Below are 15,197 nucleotides of genomic sequence, written 5' to 3' on the forward strand. Positions count from 1 at the left end.
CCCACCCCCACACACATACTTTGCCCTTTGCATCTCTTTGATCTGGCTGTTCCAAGCTATATCCTTTTATAATAAACCAATTCTCTAGTAAGTAAAGGCTTCTCTGGTAGCTCATACAGTAAAGAATTTGCCTGCAATGCAGGAGACCTGGGTTCCGTTCCTGGGTCAGGAAGATCCCCTGGAGAAGGAAACGGCAACCCACTCTACTATTCTTGCCTGGAGAATCCCATGGACAGAGGAGCCTGGCAGGCTACAGTCCATGGGGTCGCAAAGAGTCGGACACCACTGAGAGACTAACACACACACGCTAGTAAGTAAGCTGTTTTCCTGAACTCTGTGAGATGTTCTCACAAACGATCAAACACACGGAAGGGTCACGGGAGCCTCTGATCTAGAGCCAGAAGCTGAGAAACACAGGTGACAACCTGGACTGGTGCCTTGCACCGAAGCGGGGAGCGGTCCTGCAGGACTGAGGGGCCTGTGGGCCTATGTTAACCACAGGCGGTTACTGTCAGAATTGTGTTCGAATTGTAGGGCACCCAGCTGATGTCTGAAGAGTTGAAGAACTGCTTGGTGGGGAAAAGCCCACACACTTCTGGTGTAAGAGGTATTCAGTGAACAGTGAATAAAGAAAACAAGTGTTCTCCTTTCCATATTTAAAATAGGACCCATTGAAGGCCAGTTTAGCATGCTAGTATGAATCATAGGGCTAAGCAAGCAGTAGGTGTGCAGGGCACGCTTAATGGATGGTGCTGTGCCAGGGGGGTCAGATGTGCATCCAGAACAAAGGCTCTCAGAATTCGGAGGGAGTTCACCTGGGGTCAGGTCAGCCTAAAGGTGATCTCCTCCGATCTAGCCCACCCACGCACGAGGCAGACCTCCTCCAACACGTGTTGTAAATTCAAAACCACACAGGAGTCAGGTGCGTCCCATAAATGAGAGAGGAGGCCCGAGAAGAGGGCATAAGACATACTTACATATCTTAAGGGAGCAGCCACAGCTCAGCTCCGTTACTGATCTCCAAGACTGTCGACTAAATGTTGCCGGATCTTCCAACTCTGCAAAAATCAAGCAAGCAAACAAGCTGAAAATCTAGATTTTTAAACAAAAAAATCTCCCAATCCACTGTGGATTCAGTGAAATTTAAAAAAAAATAAAAACTAAAAACAACATCACAGCCCAAACAATACACCTTGGGAGTTAAGATCTGTCCAGCCCAATGTACTACCCATTTGAAAAGTCTGTTCTTTCAATTCTAGGAGAATTTCACATACCATCTAACTGGATGGCTATTCAGGATTTTCCTGAATGCCTCTGATGACAGGGGAGCTCATTACTTAATTTATTGGCCAATTCTAATTGTTAGGAAAATCTTATCTTCTTTTTTTTTTTGGCCCTGAAGTATGTGGGATCTTATCTCCCTGACCAGGGGTCAAACCTGCAGCCCCCTGCATTGGAAGGTGGAGTCTTAACCACTGGATTGCCAGGCAAGTCCCAGGAAGATCTTTTCTTAAATAGAAATTTACCTCCTTGCAACTTTCTCTCACTGTGTTCCGACAACCACCCATGTTCCCTCCCCACCTTAACTAGGAGAACAGCGACCTACCAGGGTCATCAGTGCCAGTTCCCTCCAGAAACTAAATCTTACATCTCAAGATGAGGATAATGATAGTCAACATTTATTGAGCACATATATGTCAGACACTATTCTAAGCACTCCACATCTATTAATTATCTTATCCCTCATGAGAACCCTGTGAGAGATACTATTACAAACACATCTTACAGACAGGGAAACTGTGGACAAATGATGCTAAATAACGTGTCCAAGTCACACAGCTAGTAAGTGGCAGAGCCAGGACTGGAACACAGACAGCCTGACTCCAAAGGGGATGCTCTTAACATTGCAGCACTTTTACAGGGACAATCACACTCATTCAATAATTGTCTGTTGATGCGAAATAAAACAATACCAACTCTTTCTTCTGGAACATGAACATCACAAACAGGTCTCCATAACACCAACATTAGAGATGGGCTCCACCATATGCAAAGATGTGAAAGATGAGAAGGGAGAAATAATGGGCTTCAACCATGGAGAATCAAGTTAGACACTATGCAGAACTTCCTGATGTGAGGACTTTGCACCACTGGAATACAGAATGAAAAGTTGTGCTTGCCTGCTCGCTTTCTTGGGGATACATTTTAAAAGGAAAGGAAGGAAGGAGGGAACTAATGTTTCTGGATGGCTCTTTTGTCTGAAGCTATCCAGAAGCAAAGACAAGTTTTATCAAGAAATATGACTGCTGAGAAACTTGCCTTCTTCCAGGTTCCCTTCCTCATGGGTTCCCCTGTGGGAGGCAGAATGATTATTGTCTGGGTATTTGAGGTTACTGTGGTCTCAGGCCCTGATGGATCCCACACTGAGGACACTGGAAGCAAAGAGATCAAAGATTCACAGATCAAACCCCATATCCTAAAATATAACTACATGGGTCAAAAATTGACACAGTGTATGGTTATGCCAATCAAGACGGCTGTTTTCTTGCTCTCTGCACATCCCCTGCTCAACCAGCCCTGCTTCTCTCACATGAGGATGCAATCCTCTTTAATTATAGGACTTAATTAGTCCACAGTAATTCACAAGCCCACCTGATGTCAATTCCCCCTATAAATGGTAGCCTCCTTCTCCCCCAAGTAGGGAAGATTGCTGCTGGGTCCTGCCCACTGTCCTCCACACACGCTTCAATGTCACTCCAGGAGCTTTTGTGAACAATCCCCCTGTCTAATAAACCACTGATGTCTTGGTCACTGTCTCTGGGCTCTTCCTTCCGTCTTGAGGTTCAGCAACCACAAGGCTTGCAGGCCTATGGGGTGCAGCCCACACACAGAATACCCAGAGTCAGAGTATCTTAGTGTGGGAAATGGCTGAAGAAGCAACCTCTTCTCATCCAATCTCCCACTCACAGCAAGAATTCTTTCCACTGTGTTCCAGACAGATGGGCACTCACCTGTCATTGACACTCACCCATCATAGCTCCTGGATCAGTCCTCACACCCTCAAAAACAGGTGAATTGAATCACAGGTAGTTGGTGCAGGAAAATCTAGAGTCAGACTGAAGGCGAAGGTGTTGGGAAAGGAAAGTTAGGGAGACAAAGAATCCGATATGGGAATTTCTCAGCAGGGACTTTTCATGCATGTCCATGCGAACATGGGACAATTATGAATAAAGCTAGATGGATGCAGTTTGGGAAATTTGGAGCAGCCCGTTCTAATCCTATTGCTGAGCTCATTTTTTCCAACACTGTGATAAACTGGATTATATTTCTCTGTTCCACTGATGTTGGACTCGGCCTCCCCATTTGTTTTGGTGAAAGAACACGGGTAGAGTCAATAGCACACCAGTTCTGAGTCAAGGTCCTTAAAAGGCATGGGGCGGGGGTTGCTTCTGCCCATCCCATGAGCTCCTGGCATTCACCATGAGAATACACCCTGAGGGACTCCTGTTTCCAGGCGGTGGTGGTGGTTTAGTCATTAAGTCATGTCCAGATCTTGCGACCCCAAGACTATAGCCCATCAGGCTCCTCTGGGATAGTCCATGGGATTCTCCAGGAAAGAATACTGGAGTGGGTTGCCATTCCCTTCTCCAGGGGATCTTCCCGACCCAGGGATCAAACCCAGGTCTCCCGCATGGCAGGCGGATACTTTACCACCTGAGCCACCAGGGAAGCCCTTGTTCCCAGGAAGATGAGACAAAATAGACCAGACCTGAACCCAGTCCACATCCTGGGGCCAAACTTCGTCAACCTGACGTGTGTGTGTGTGTGTGTGTGTGTGTGTGTGTGCGCGCGTGTGTGTGTGTGCGCGCGCGCTCAGTTGTGTCTGACTCTTCGCGACCCCATGGGCTGTAGCCCACCAGACTCCTCTGTCCATGGGATTTCTCAGGCAAGATTAGCGGAGTGGGTTGCCATTTCCTTCTCCAGGGCATCTTCCCGATCCAGGGATTGAAGCCAGGTCTCCTGCATTTCAAACACCCCACAAACCCATGAGTGAGAAAAAACTTAATGCTAAATAGCGTAAGCCACTGAGTTTAGGGATGTTTGTTATACAACATTATTGTAACAATAACTGACAGATATAGACTACCGTTCGTGAACTGAATAGCTGCTGTTTTTGTCACCCAGCCGCTATTCGTGTTTCCTCCCATTACCACCTTTTCTTGCCTCCTGTAAGCCATCTCCTCTCCATCCCTCAGTCCTGTGCATTGAGTGGGGAAACTCACCCACAATATACATGCCTTTGGCCTTTGATCAATGGAGCATCACAGTCCCCAGACCACAATTTGTTCAGGAAATACCTGTTCCAGGATTGCTGGGAAAGGGACAGATGTGCTTTCCCGGTGGGCTTGGATCCAGGCAGGTGCAAGATCGGAAAGTCTGGAGCTGTCTCACAACTAGACTGAAGGAGCCTAGATGGGAGAGGAGCCAGCCATGAAGAAAGCAGAACCTAGACGTGGGGAGGGCTTCCCAGGTGGCATAAGCTGTAAAGAACCCGCCTGCCAAGGCAGGAGATGTAAGAGACACGGGTTCTATTCCTGGGTGGGGAAGATCCCCTGGAGGAGGGCATGGCAACCCATTCTAGTATCCTTGCTTGGAGAATCCCATGGACAGAGGAGACCAGTGGGTCTCAGACTTTCCTGCTAAATGAACTAAAAAAAAAAATCCTTTTTAGATCAAGCCAGTTAGGCTGAATTTTCAGTTACTTGCAACTGAAATATTCCTGATTCGGTTCAGAAGACTTGCCTTCCAACCTACCAACCCAGGTACAAATCTCCCTTGGGTGACTCTGGTCCTCAGGAAAATACTGCTCTAGGGGACACAGTGGGGTGGGAATACAGGCCATGAGCACTGCCCTTCAGGCATTTACCGCACCAGGAAGGAAAAGCCAAACCACTACAAAAGGTTTAACTAATTGTTCCACACATCAACAACATGCATTTGCCACCTAGGCATCTTGGTTTACAGTTTCCTTCTTTTAACACCTAAATCAGAAGAAAAAAATGAAAGAAGTGGGTGGGAATGAGGCTTTTTATTGATCAGGCTTACCAAGAAACACAGCAAGGGTGGCAGAGACTCGGATGACTATCAGAACCATCTAGAGACATCCCCTGAAACTCCTCCATGAACAAAGACTGAACTTTTACAAGATTTGACATGTGCAGGGGTCACTCTGATAGACCCTGCCCCTAGGCACAGCTGCCCAGATCCATCACTATCCGGCCTTCAAGGCATCAAGAATCTCATGGCAATTTGCTGATTTGTTGATGCTGTTGTTTTCTTTTACAGTGTTTATAAAAGACTTTTCAAAGTACTTTCCCAGTACTTAAAAAAGAGTCTTTGGGGGGTAACCTGGGTCCATTTCCTCCAGGAAGACATGTAACAACTAATCAGCACCCTTCCCCTAGTGACAGCCCTTTGAAACAGGGCTGGAGGTGAGCCCCTAAAAAGAGATCCATACATGTGAAGGGTCAGTGGAAAAAGGATACCGCACCACACTACGCAGACTTAGAAGGCAAAGTTGTCAGACCAAGCAGTTTCTCGTCTCCATGACTGTGGCCAATGGGGTTCTCTCTACAGGAATACCATCTGCTCTATCTGCTTACCTGCCCAAGTTTTAGTCTACTTTTGCAATCAGCCCAAGCATCACCACCTCCAGAAAGCCATGGTAGATTATATTATTGGTCCATATATTCCCCACCCCTCCCAACTGGCCTGACCTTGTAGAAAGATTATACTTTCTGCTCTATTTATGGCCAACTTCCTCACATGTCTTGCTTCGGTCAATGCCGTGTTAGTGAGAGTGTTATATACTATTCTAGAGCAGAAGCCACTGCATGGCTCTGCCATTTCTCTTTTCTCTCTGCCAAAATCACTGCAGATGGGGACTGTAGCCATGAAATTAAAAGATGCTTGCTCCTTGGAATCGGAGAAGGCAATGGCACCCCACTCCACTACTCTTGCCTGGAAAATCCCATGGATGGAAGAGCATGGTGGGCTGCAGTCCATGGGGCTGCTAAGTGTCAGACACGACTGAGCAACTTCACTTTCACGCCTTGGAGAAGGAAATGGCAACCCACTCCAGTGTTCTTGCCTGGAGAATCCCAGGGACGGGGAAGCCTGGTGGGCTGCCATCTATGGGGTCGCACAGAGTTGGACACCACCGAAGCGACTTAGCAGCAGCAGCAGCAGCATGAATGTTCTTAATGCTGATAAATTGTTAAAATATTAAACATAGTTAAATAAATGTATGTATCTTTTACTATAAAATTTCAAATATGTACATGTGACATTGTGATTTATAGTAAGAAATAAATAGTTAGTCTTCTGACACATAGCTCCCAAAACATTTGGAATTCGCTAAAAGAGGATTAGTGGAGAAGGCAATGGCAACCCTTGGAAGAAAAGCTATGACAAACCTAGACAGCATATTAAAAAGCAGAGACATTACTTTGCTAACAAAGGTCCATCTAATTAAAGCTATGGTTTTTCCAGTAGTCAGGTATGGATGTGAGAGTTGAACTATAAAGAAAGCTGAGCACCGAAGAATTGATGCTTTTGAACTAAGGTGCTGTAAAAGACTCTTGAGTCCCTTGGACTGCAAGGAGATCCAACCAATTCATCCTAAAGGAGATCAGTCCTGAATATTCATTGGAAGGACTGATGATGAAGTGGAAGCTCCAATACTTTGGCCACCTGATGGGAAGAACTGACTCATTTGAAATAAGACGCTGATGCTGGGAAAGACAGCAGGAGAAGGGGATGACAGAGGATGAGATGGTTGGATGGCATCACGGACTCGATGGAATGAGTTTGGGCAAGCTCTGGGTGCTGATGATGGACAGGAAAGCCAGGCGGTCTGCAGCCCATGAGGTCGCAAAGAGTCGGACACGACTGAGTGACTGAACTGAACTGAGAGCAGAAGCCATTGCACGCCTCTGCGAGCTCTCTTTTCTCTCTGCCATTAAGACCAGCCAGACCCACGAAGGGACAGCACTTTGACCTTTGGCTCCAGAATGAAGGGAACATGAAGCAGAACCACAGGCGACCTCTGATGGAGAGGCATGCAAGTAAATAATACCTCGTTTGTTTTTAGCTACTTGAGTCACTGGAGCCATTCGTTACTGCAGCTCAATGTAGCCCAAGCTGACAGATACATTTCCCAGGGCAGATTTCAGCAGCCCCTATGTTATCATTGCATCTCATAAGCAATCCAGTTATATCAATTATTTCACTGTAATAAAATCATTTACTGTCTTCTCAAAGGACACATGGACAGAGGCCATGTCATTCTCACTAGGTTTCCCCAGTGCCTTGCACAAGGCGTGGAACACAGTAAGTCACCAAGAAACATGAATAAATAAATGGTCAAAGGATCCTAAAGCTCTGTACTGCCCTTTCCTCCTCCAGGAATGAAGCCCTCTCCTGAGGCCTTTTGCATGTTTGCACATAAATCCCCGTTTTCAAGGTGATACCAGGTGACAAAATTAAATCAAAGAACAAGCTGCAGCTGAACTGTACGAAACTACCATCCTGAATAACAGGAATTCGGAGAAGCATGACCGGGAGGACAGAGGGCCTTCTGAAAGACGTTCTCAAGTTTCTAATGTCCAAGGCAACCAGATTCAACAACCCCAGTAGGCTGGAGCAGAGGAGGGCCCAGTGGAAGCTGAGCCTTCCACTCAGGCTTCTCTTTCGGGGCTGATAGAGCTTGTCGGCAAGGCAGTTTTCGAGAACCTATCCAGGTCAAGTTTTCAGCAGCTATGGCTGAAACCTTGAATCTCAACCCCAGCCCTGCGGCCTCTCTCCTGGTGAAACTTCAACCCCACGCAACTGCGACCTGGAAGAGAGGGCCCCATGAGTATCTTTTAAGACAGCATACAGAATCTACCTCTGGCTAGGGGAGGGGCAAAAACACCTCCCACACAGTCCCGCCCTCTGAATGAGCCCACATCTTCCAGTGCAGGGCATTCCCAACTGAGAGAGCACAGGGTCTGATTTCTGAGAATCTCTTGCTTTTCATAATATTTATTTCTCACCCTACCTGTGTGTCCAACACACACCATCTTATCTCAGCTCCTGCGTCAGACGCACACTAACCCAGAGGAGACAGACCTGGGCCAGGCCTTGCTGCCCAGTTACCAGGGGCAGCGAATACGTCTTCTTGGGGGATGAATGGAAGCAAACCACAATATTTACCCCGGGGGCGGACACGTGCTTGGGTGATCAACAAGGGGCCGGTGAAATGAGCTGGTGTTTAGACTCCATCTCCTCCTGCGAAGCTGTTTGTTTTTCCACTGCCCTGTTCCAAGCGGGGTGTACACCGAAGGGGCCCTGTATACAGTCTGCGTGTCACCCTGCTCCCGTCCGCTGCCCGCACTCATACGGACTCTAGAGATGGGGGGGGGGGCGCCCAGAGGAAAAGATGGGAGATTTCAATGCTATTGAGGGCAAGCAGGTGCAGGACGGAGTGTCCTGCAGGATGGCTGGGGACACGGGGGGCTGGGCCTGGGAATGACCTAGTGTGGGAGGGGGCAGGTAAGTGGAGTACCTGGCAGTCGGGGAGGCCCGAAGGTGGCCAGCTCTAGGGGTTAAGGCTGGCAGCCAACCTTCCCGCCCCCACCCCCACCCCCAAGTGCACGCTGCGGAATTTTGCCAGCACGAAGCAGAGTCACGAGCTGAGCCAGAGCAGCGGAGCGGGCAGGACATCATCAGCGCCGGGAGAGCACGCGCGCGTGGGTGGATGGGGGGGAAAGGGCTGGGAAGTGGGGGTGGGGGGGTCCTCGCATCCAACTGCCTCCCTCGCCGCCACCAGCCCGCTCGCCGCTGTAATTCCGCATCCCAGCTTCTCCTCGCCCCAACCCTAGAGAAAAAAATCTAGAGTCCGGGAGAGACTCTGGGGGAAGTGGGGGACGGGGCTTGCCCAGAGGGAGACTGTCGTTCAGCCCCGAGCGCCAGCCCTCCGCCCGCACTTTCTTCCCCGTCCCCCTGCCTCTCCCCCGCCCCCGCCCCCGGCTCCTCGTCGCCTGGCGCCCGCTCCCCGGGCTCCGCCGCCCGCCCCCGCGCGGGAGCTCTCGGGGCGGAGGCGGCGCGCGCAGCGGCGCGGGGGCGGTGGCGCCGCGCTCCTACGCAAGCAGCCGCGAGAGGGGATCCTGGGCGCAGGCCCCGCCCCCTCACGTGCCCGCGGCGCAGCGCCGCGTGCGGCCCGCGTGACCGGCTGGCTCCGCCCCGCCGCAGCCGCAGCTCGGCGCCCAGGCGTGGGAGGGAGGCCGCGGCGGCGGGGGCGGTCGCGCGGGAGAAAGTCGCCTCCTGCAGCCGCACCCTAGCCCCTGGCCCCCGCACCCGCGCGCCCCTCTCCGTCCTGAACTTGGAGGCCAGGGTTGCTGACCTCCCAGCTAGCTTGGATTTGGGGGAGGAGGGTGGAACTCTGTGAAAGGAGGGCTCCCATCCCTACTCTCCAAATCCCTGAGTTTCAGAAATGTAAGAGGAGGCAGAGTAGGGGGGGCTCTTAGTGAAGAGATGGTTCCCCGATTTAAACCTAAGCTTGCCTTGGGAAGGGCAGGGAGACGAGATTTTGAAATGAGCGGGCGCGCACTGCCGTGTTAGACCTCCATCACTGCGCCGACGCGGAGGCATCACCGCCTGGTTTGGTCTCGACCACCAGACTCGGCTCGGTTGGGTCAGGGGTGCCCTGGCATGCTGGATACAGTGCCGAGCATCGAGCTCAGTGCACAGGACAAGAGTCTGGTTATCTTTTTCCTTCCCGCGTCGGTGACCTTGCTGACTCCCCGGGGCCCCATGCCCCTCCCAGAAGTGGCAGGGGAAGCATCTAGAAAGAGCCAGGGAGCCGTGGAGGCCAAGGACAGGCTAAGCACCGAATCGAGTGTCCACAGCAACAGAGAAGGAGACCCATCATCTGTGCCTTTGCCTGTGTCCTTAAGTGACCCATGTTCCTGCCGGGTGTCAGGTGTTGAGAGTCCACGCAGCCTTGTTGCCGTCTTGAAACTTGTGTCTTGCTGCTTGCTGGTTCTAAGGGCCGGTGAAACGGGGTGGGAGAGTGGCTCCGAGTGGAAGCCGCTCGAGTAAGTACACAATCTCGGGGAAACCAATGGATGATGTGGTCCATAGCTTGGGAGCGAGATGCAGGAAGCCAGCAAGCGCTGGAGTGGAGTGGGCATCTGACCCGGATCCACTTCCGTTTCCCCGTGGAAAACCGTGGTTTGGTGTGTTCTCTTGAAGGTGGATAATATTGTCTAGAGCAAGGGTAATTCCCCAGGATGGTTCTTTTATAGAAGGCGAAACCTAGGTGTGTCCAGTTCGTAGTGGTTTCATTTCTGAATGGCCGGGGAATGGAAGACATTTGGAGACAAGAAGAGCGGTCCCCTTGGGCTATGTGTTTAGGTGTCAGTGTATCTGGACTATTGCCTTTCTACTCATGGCTCTTGAGAAGGCCCATTGGCTCTCAGCACTCACTGTATTAGGTATGAGGGTGGTCAATATAATTGAACGGCTACTGAGTGCCAAGCAGTGTGGAAGAAACAAAGGGAATGGCAGCTAATTCCTTCCTTGACCGAAAGGAGTTTACATCTCATAGGGAAAGTCCTTCTTGAAATGCATACTTAAGGAATGCGCGTGTATGAAGTTAAGAACCAACATGAGTGCTGTAGACAAGTGTTTTGACAGAAGGGAGGGAACAATAGAGGCCAAGGAACCAGAAAAGAATGGGGGAGCTTTTGAATAAATGGATAGGAGCTAGGCAAGGTGGCCTTGGTGCTGAGAACTACCTAAATAAAGGCAAGGAGGAGGGCATGGTTGTAGGCAGCCCACTGGTCAAGTAGAAGGCTGGTCTGGCTGGAACAAAAGATTTAGGATTAAAGAAAGTTGAAGATGGCCTCAATGAATGAAGCTACAGAGGCCCAAAGCAGAAACTTCCAGGTTCCCCTGCAGCCTCTAATTACCCAATAGGCTCTAAAGCTCAGCTCTGATCCCATAAAACCCTCCCTAGGAACATGCTGTGATTCTCCATTGCCCAAATTCTCTCATGGCCCTGCAGGCTCCCTGTGATTTATCCTAAACATACCTGTTCAATCTTAACATCCTAGCCCCCTCTTTGAAGCGCATTATAATCCGCAGCATGGAGAAGGAAATGGCAACCCACTCCAGTATTCTTGCGTGGGGAATTCCATGGACGGAGGAGCCTGGCGGGCTACAATCCATGGGCTCGGAAAGAGTCAGACACGACTGAGCAACTGTCACTCACACTCACTCACGTGATCCGCAGAACTGCTGCTGGGCCCCAAGCATGCCTTCTGCTTTCTCTCTTTTGTGCCTTTACTCATCTGCTTTTCCCTTTCTTTGGAATGTCCTCTCCTCCCTCGCCATCTCTACCCACTCATCCTTGAAGACACAGCTAGAGTGCCAGCTCATCCCACAGCCAGATGTAATTTTCGTCTGAGTTCCCACAACACAGTGTACTCTATCTTGGCACCTCACGTTCTACGCCGTGTTATGCATATGGAAAGGCAGCAGCTTTCAAATGAGGTACCTCTGATCCGGTCACTCCTCCCCGCTCTGTGAATGTCAGTCTCATCCAAGCCACGGTCATCTCTTGTCTCACTGCCATGATAGCCTGACCAGTGCCATGGCTTTCCCCTTGCCTTCTTCAATCAGCTTTCTACGCAGCAGCAAGTGTGAGTTTTTAAAATGTAAACCGGTTCGTGTTACTCTTCTGCCTCAAACCCTGCAATGGCCTCCCATCACATTTAGATGTAATTGAAAATTAACATGGCCTTCAGGACCCTATGTCATCTGGCCCCATCTGTCTTTCACAGTCTCATGATCTCTAGCTACCTTGGTCTTCCTACTTCTGGAGTATTCCATTTCTGCTTCAGAGCCTTTCTGAAGGTTCTGGTTGACCCCTCTCTTTTTTTCTTACTTACGTTTATTGAAGTATATTTGATTTACAATGTTGTTAATTCCTGTTATCCAGCAAAGTGCTTCAGTTATATACTTCCTTCTTTAGTATTCTGTTCCATTATGGTTTATCATAGAATGTTTTTCTTTTAATTGGAAGATAATTGCTTTACAATGTTGTTTTAGTTTCTGGAATACAACAGTGTGAATCAGCTATAAATATACATATATCTGCTCCCTCTTGAGCGTCCCTCCTGAACTGCTCCCCTTCTCGTTGGTCTCTCTTAATGAAGTGTGTTTCTTTTGGAATGTACAGGGTTTGCGCTGAAATTTCATATCTGTGGTCAAATACCTTCTCCTTAGAGGTTTTCCCTGACTACCCTATCTGAAACAGGCCTTCATATCAGTCACTCTCCATTTCCTTACTTTTTCTTTCTTTCGATGTTTATTTCTTTACTTTTGGCTGTGCTGGGTCTTTGTTGCTGTGCGCGGGCTTTCTCTAGTTGCCGCAAGTGGGAGCCACTCTCCAGTTGCAGTCCACAACCTTCTTGTTGTCCTGGCTTCTCCTGTCGTGGAGCCCCGGCTCTAGGGCACGTGGGCTTCAGTAGTTGTGGCTCCTAGGCTTAGTTGCCCTGCAGGCGTGTGGAATCTTCCCAGACTAAGGGTTGAATCCATGTCCCCTGCATTGGCAGGCAGATTCTTAACCATTGGCTCTCCAGGGAAGTCCCCTCGCCTTTTCTTAAGAGCCGTTACCACTGTCCGCACTATATTATGCTTCTTCAGTTATTTATTCATTTATTATGTGTCACTCTCATGAGAAGATAAGCTTGGTGAGGTCAGGAACTTGTTCACTGATGCAGAACAGTGCTTCCTAGCACATAGTAGGTGCTTGATTTGTTAAATGAATAAATGAGTGGGTGAATCTTGTTACTCAGCTATAAGCTCCTTGAAGGCAAGCACCATGTTTTATACACTTGGCTCCCTTTCCCCAACACCTGGTTTCTGTACATGTAGGTCCACTCAGATACTCATTGTGGGAATTTCAGATTCTATAAAGAGTATCTCTAATTGACTTTTTCTGCATTAATGTGACTACACCTATTTAGAAGACATGAAGATATGGTCTCTACTTAGTCCCTCACCTTCAAAGAACTTTCATCCCTGGAAGATACACCCAATCAATGTCTCTCCATTGATGAGTTGGGACCCAGATTGTGTGTGTGTGTGTGTGTGTGTGTGTGTGTGTGTGTGTGATGAAACAGAACAAAAGAAGGAATATCAGAGTGCCTTGAAAGTTTTAAGGCTAGGCATTATGTTTTAGCTTTGTGTGTGTTATCTTCAGGTCATGATATAAAATTGATATCTTACTGTTGGCCAGGGACCCAAAACTTTGAAAGTACTAGATCCTCCATAGATGGTCATCTGTAGAGTGCATGCTTATAGTCTGAATAGTTAAATACCTAGGAGGTGACTGTTGGCATAAGTCCTCTTGGTGGTCACCATTAGCCCTACCATTGAGCCTTTAGACTCCAGGATTGAGTCACCTCAGGCCAAACAACTAACAGAGAAGGAGTACAGCCTATCCATCAGCAGCTGATTGGACTAAAGATTTACTGATCATGGTCCTGCCAGTGGAGCAAGACCCAGTTTTCTGCACAACCAGTCCCTCCCATCAGGAAGCTTGCATAAGCCTCTTATCCTTAGCCATCAGAGGGCAGACAGAAGAAGCAAGAATCCCATAGCTTCCAGAATGAAAACCACAACTCCTGAAAGCTCGCAAAAATCATCACATGGATCACAGCCTTGTGTAATGCAATAAAGCTATGAACCACACCATGCAGGGCCACCCAAGACAGATGGGTCATGGTGGAAAGTTCTGACAAAATGTGGGCCACTGGAGAAGGTAATGGCAAACTACTCCAGTATGCTTGCCTTGAGAACCTTAGAACAGTATGAAAAGGAAAAAAGATATGACAACGGAAGATGAGTACCCTGGATCAGTTCAGTTCAGTCACGGTCGTGTCCAACTATTTGCAACCCCATGGAATGCAGCATGCCAGGCTTCCCTGTCCATCACCAACTCCAGGAGCTTGCTCAAACTCAGGTTCATTGAGTCAGTGATGCCACCCCACCATCTCATCGTCTGTTGTCCCCTTCTCCTCCTGCCTTCAGTCTTTCCCAGCATCAGGGTCTTTTCCAGTGAGTTGGCTCTTCTCATCAGGTGGCCAAAGTATTGGGAGTTTCTGCTTCAGTATCAGTCCTTCCAATGAATATTCAGGACTGATTTCCTTTAGGATTGACTGGTTTGATGTAGATGTCAAATATGCCCCTGGGGAAGAGCAGAGAAATAGCTCCAGAAAGAATGAAGGGACTGGGCCAAAGCAGAAATGACACTCAGTTGTGGATGTGTCTGGTGGTGAAAGTAAAGTCTGATGCTGTAAAGAGCAGTATTGCCAAAGAACCTGCAATGTTAGGTCCATGAATCAAGGCAAATTGGAAGTGGTCAAACAGGAGATGGCAAGAGTGAACATCAACATTTTAGGAATCAGTGAACTAAAATGATGGGAATGGGTGAAAATAATTCAGATGACCATTGTATCTACTACTGTGGGCAAGAATCCCTTAGAAAAAGTGGAGTAGCCCTCACAGTCAGTAAGAGTCCAAAATGCAGTACTTGGGTGCAATCTCAAAAACAACAGAATGATCTAGGTTCATTTCCAACGCAAACCATTCAATATCACAGTAATCCAAGTCTGTGCCCCAACCACAGCTGCTGAAGAAGATGAAGTTGAGTGATTCTGTGAAGACCTACAAGACTTTCTAGAACTAACACCTAAAAAAGAAATAAAGTCCTTTTCATCATAGGGATTGGAACGCAAAAGTAGGAAGTCAGGAGATACCTGGAGTAATTGGCAAGCTTGGCCTTGGAGTACAAAATGAAGCAGGGCAAAGGCTAACAGAGTTTCCAAGAGAACGCACTAGTCATAGCAAACACACTCTTCCAACAACGCATGAGATGATACTACACACGGACACCACCAGATGGTCAATACCAAAATCAGATTGATTATATTCTTTGCAGCTGAAGATGGAGAAGCTCTATACAGTCAGCAAAAACAAGATCAGGAGCTGACTGTGGCTCAGATCATCAGCTCCTTATTGCAAAATTCAGGCTTAACTGGAAGAAAGTAGGGAAAACCACTGGACCATTCAGGTATGATCTAAAT

At 48.6% G+C, this 15,197-nt stretch overlaps 1 long non-coding RNA gene across 1 annotated transcript; it reads right to left on the minus strand.

Annotated features, from left to right (window-relative positions):
- Positions 1-2,325: 2,325 nt before the first annotated feature.
- LOC122706718 lies at positions 2,326-8,709 on the minus strand. Its single transcript, XR_006344450.1, has 3 exons — positions 8,257-8,709; positions 3,029-3,116; positions 2,326-2,432 (listed from the first exon to the last, which is right to left on the minus strand). It is a non-coding gene; the product is annotated as an uncharacterized LOC122706718 (long non-coding RNA).
- Positions 8,710-15,197: the final 6,488 nt, after the last annotated feature.

The sequence above is a fragment of the Cervus elaphus genome, chromosome 1 (genome assembly GCF_910594005.1).
Source record: "Cervus elaphus chromosome 1, mCerEla1.1, whole genome shotgun sequence".
NCBI classification, from domain to species: Eukaryota; Metazoa; Chordata; class Mammalia; order Artiodactyla; family Cervidae; genus Cervus; species Cervus elaphus.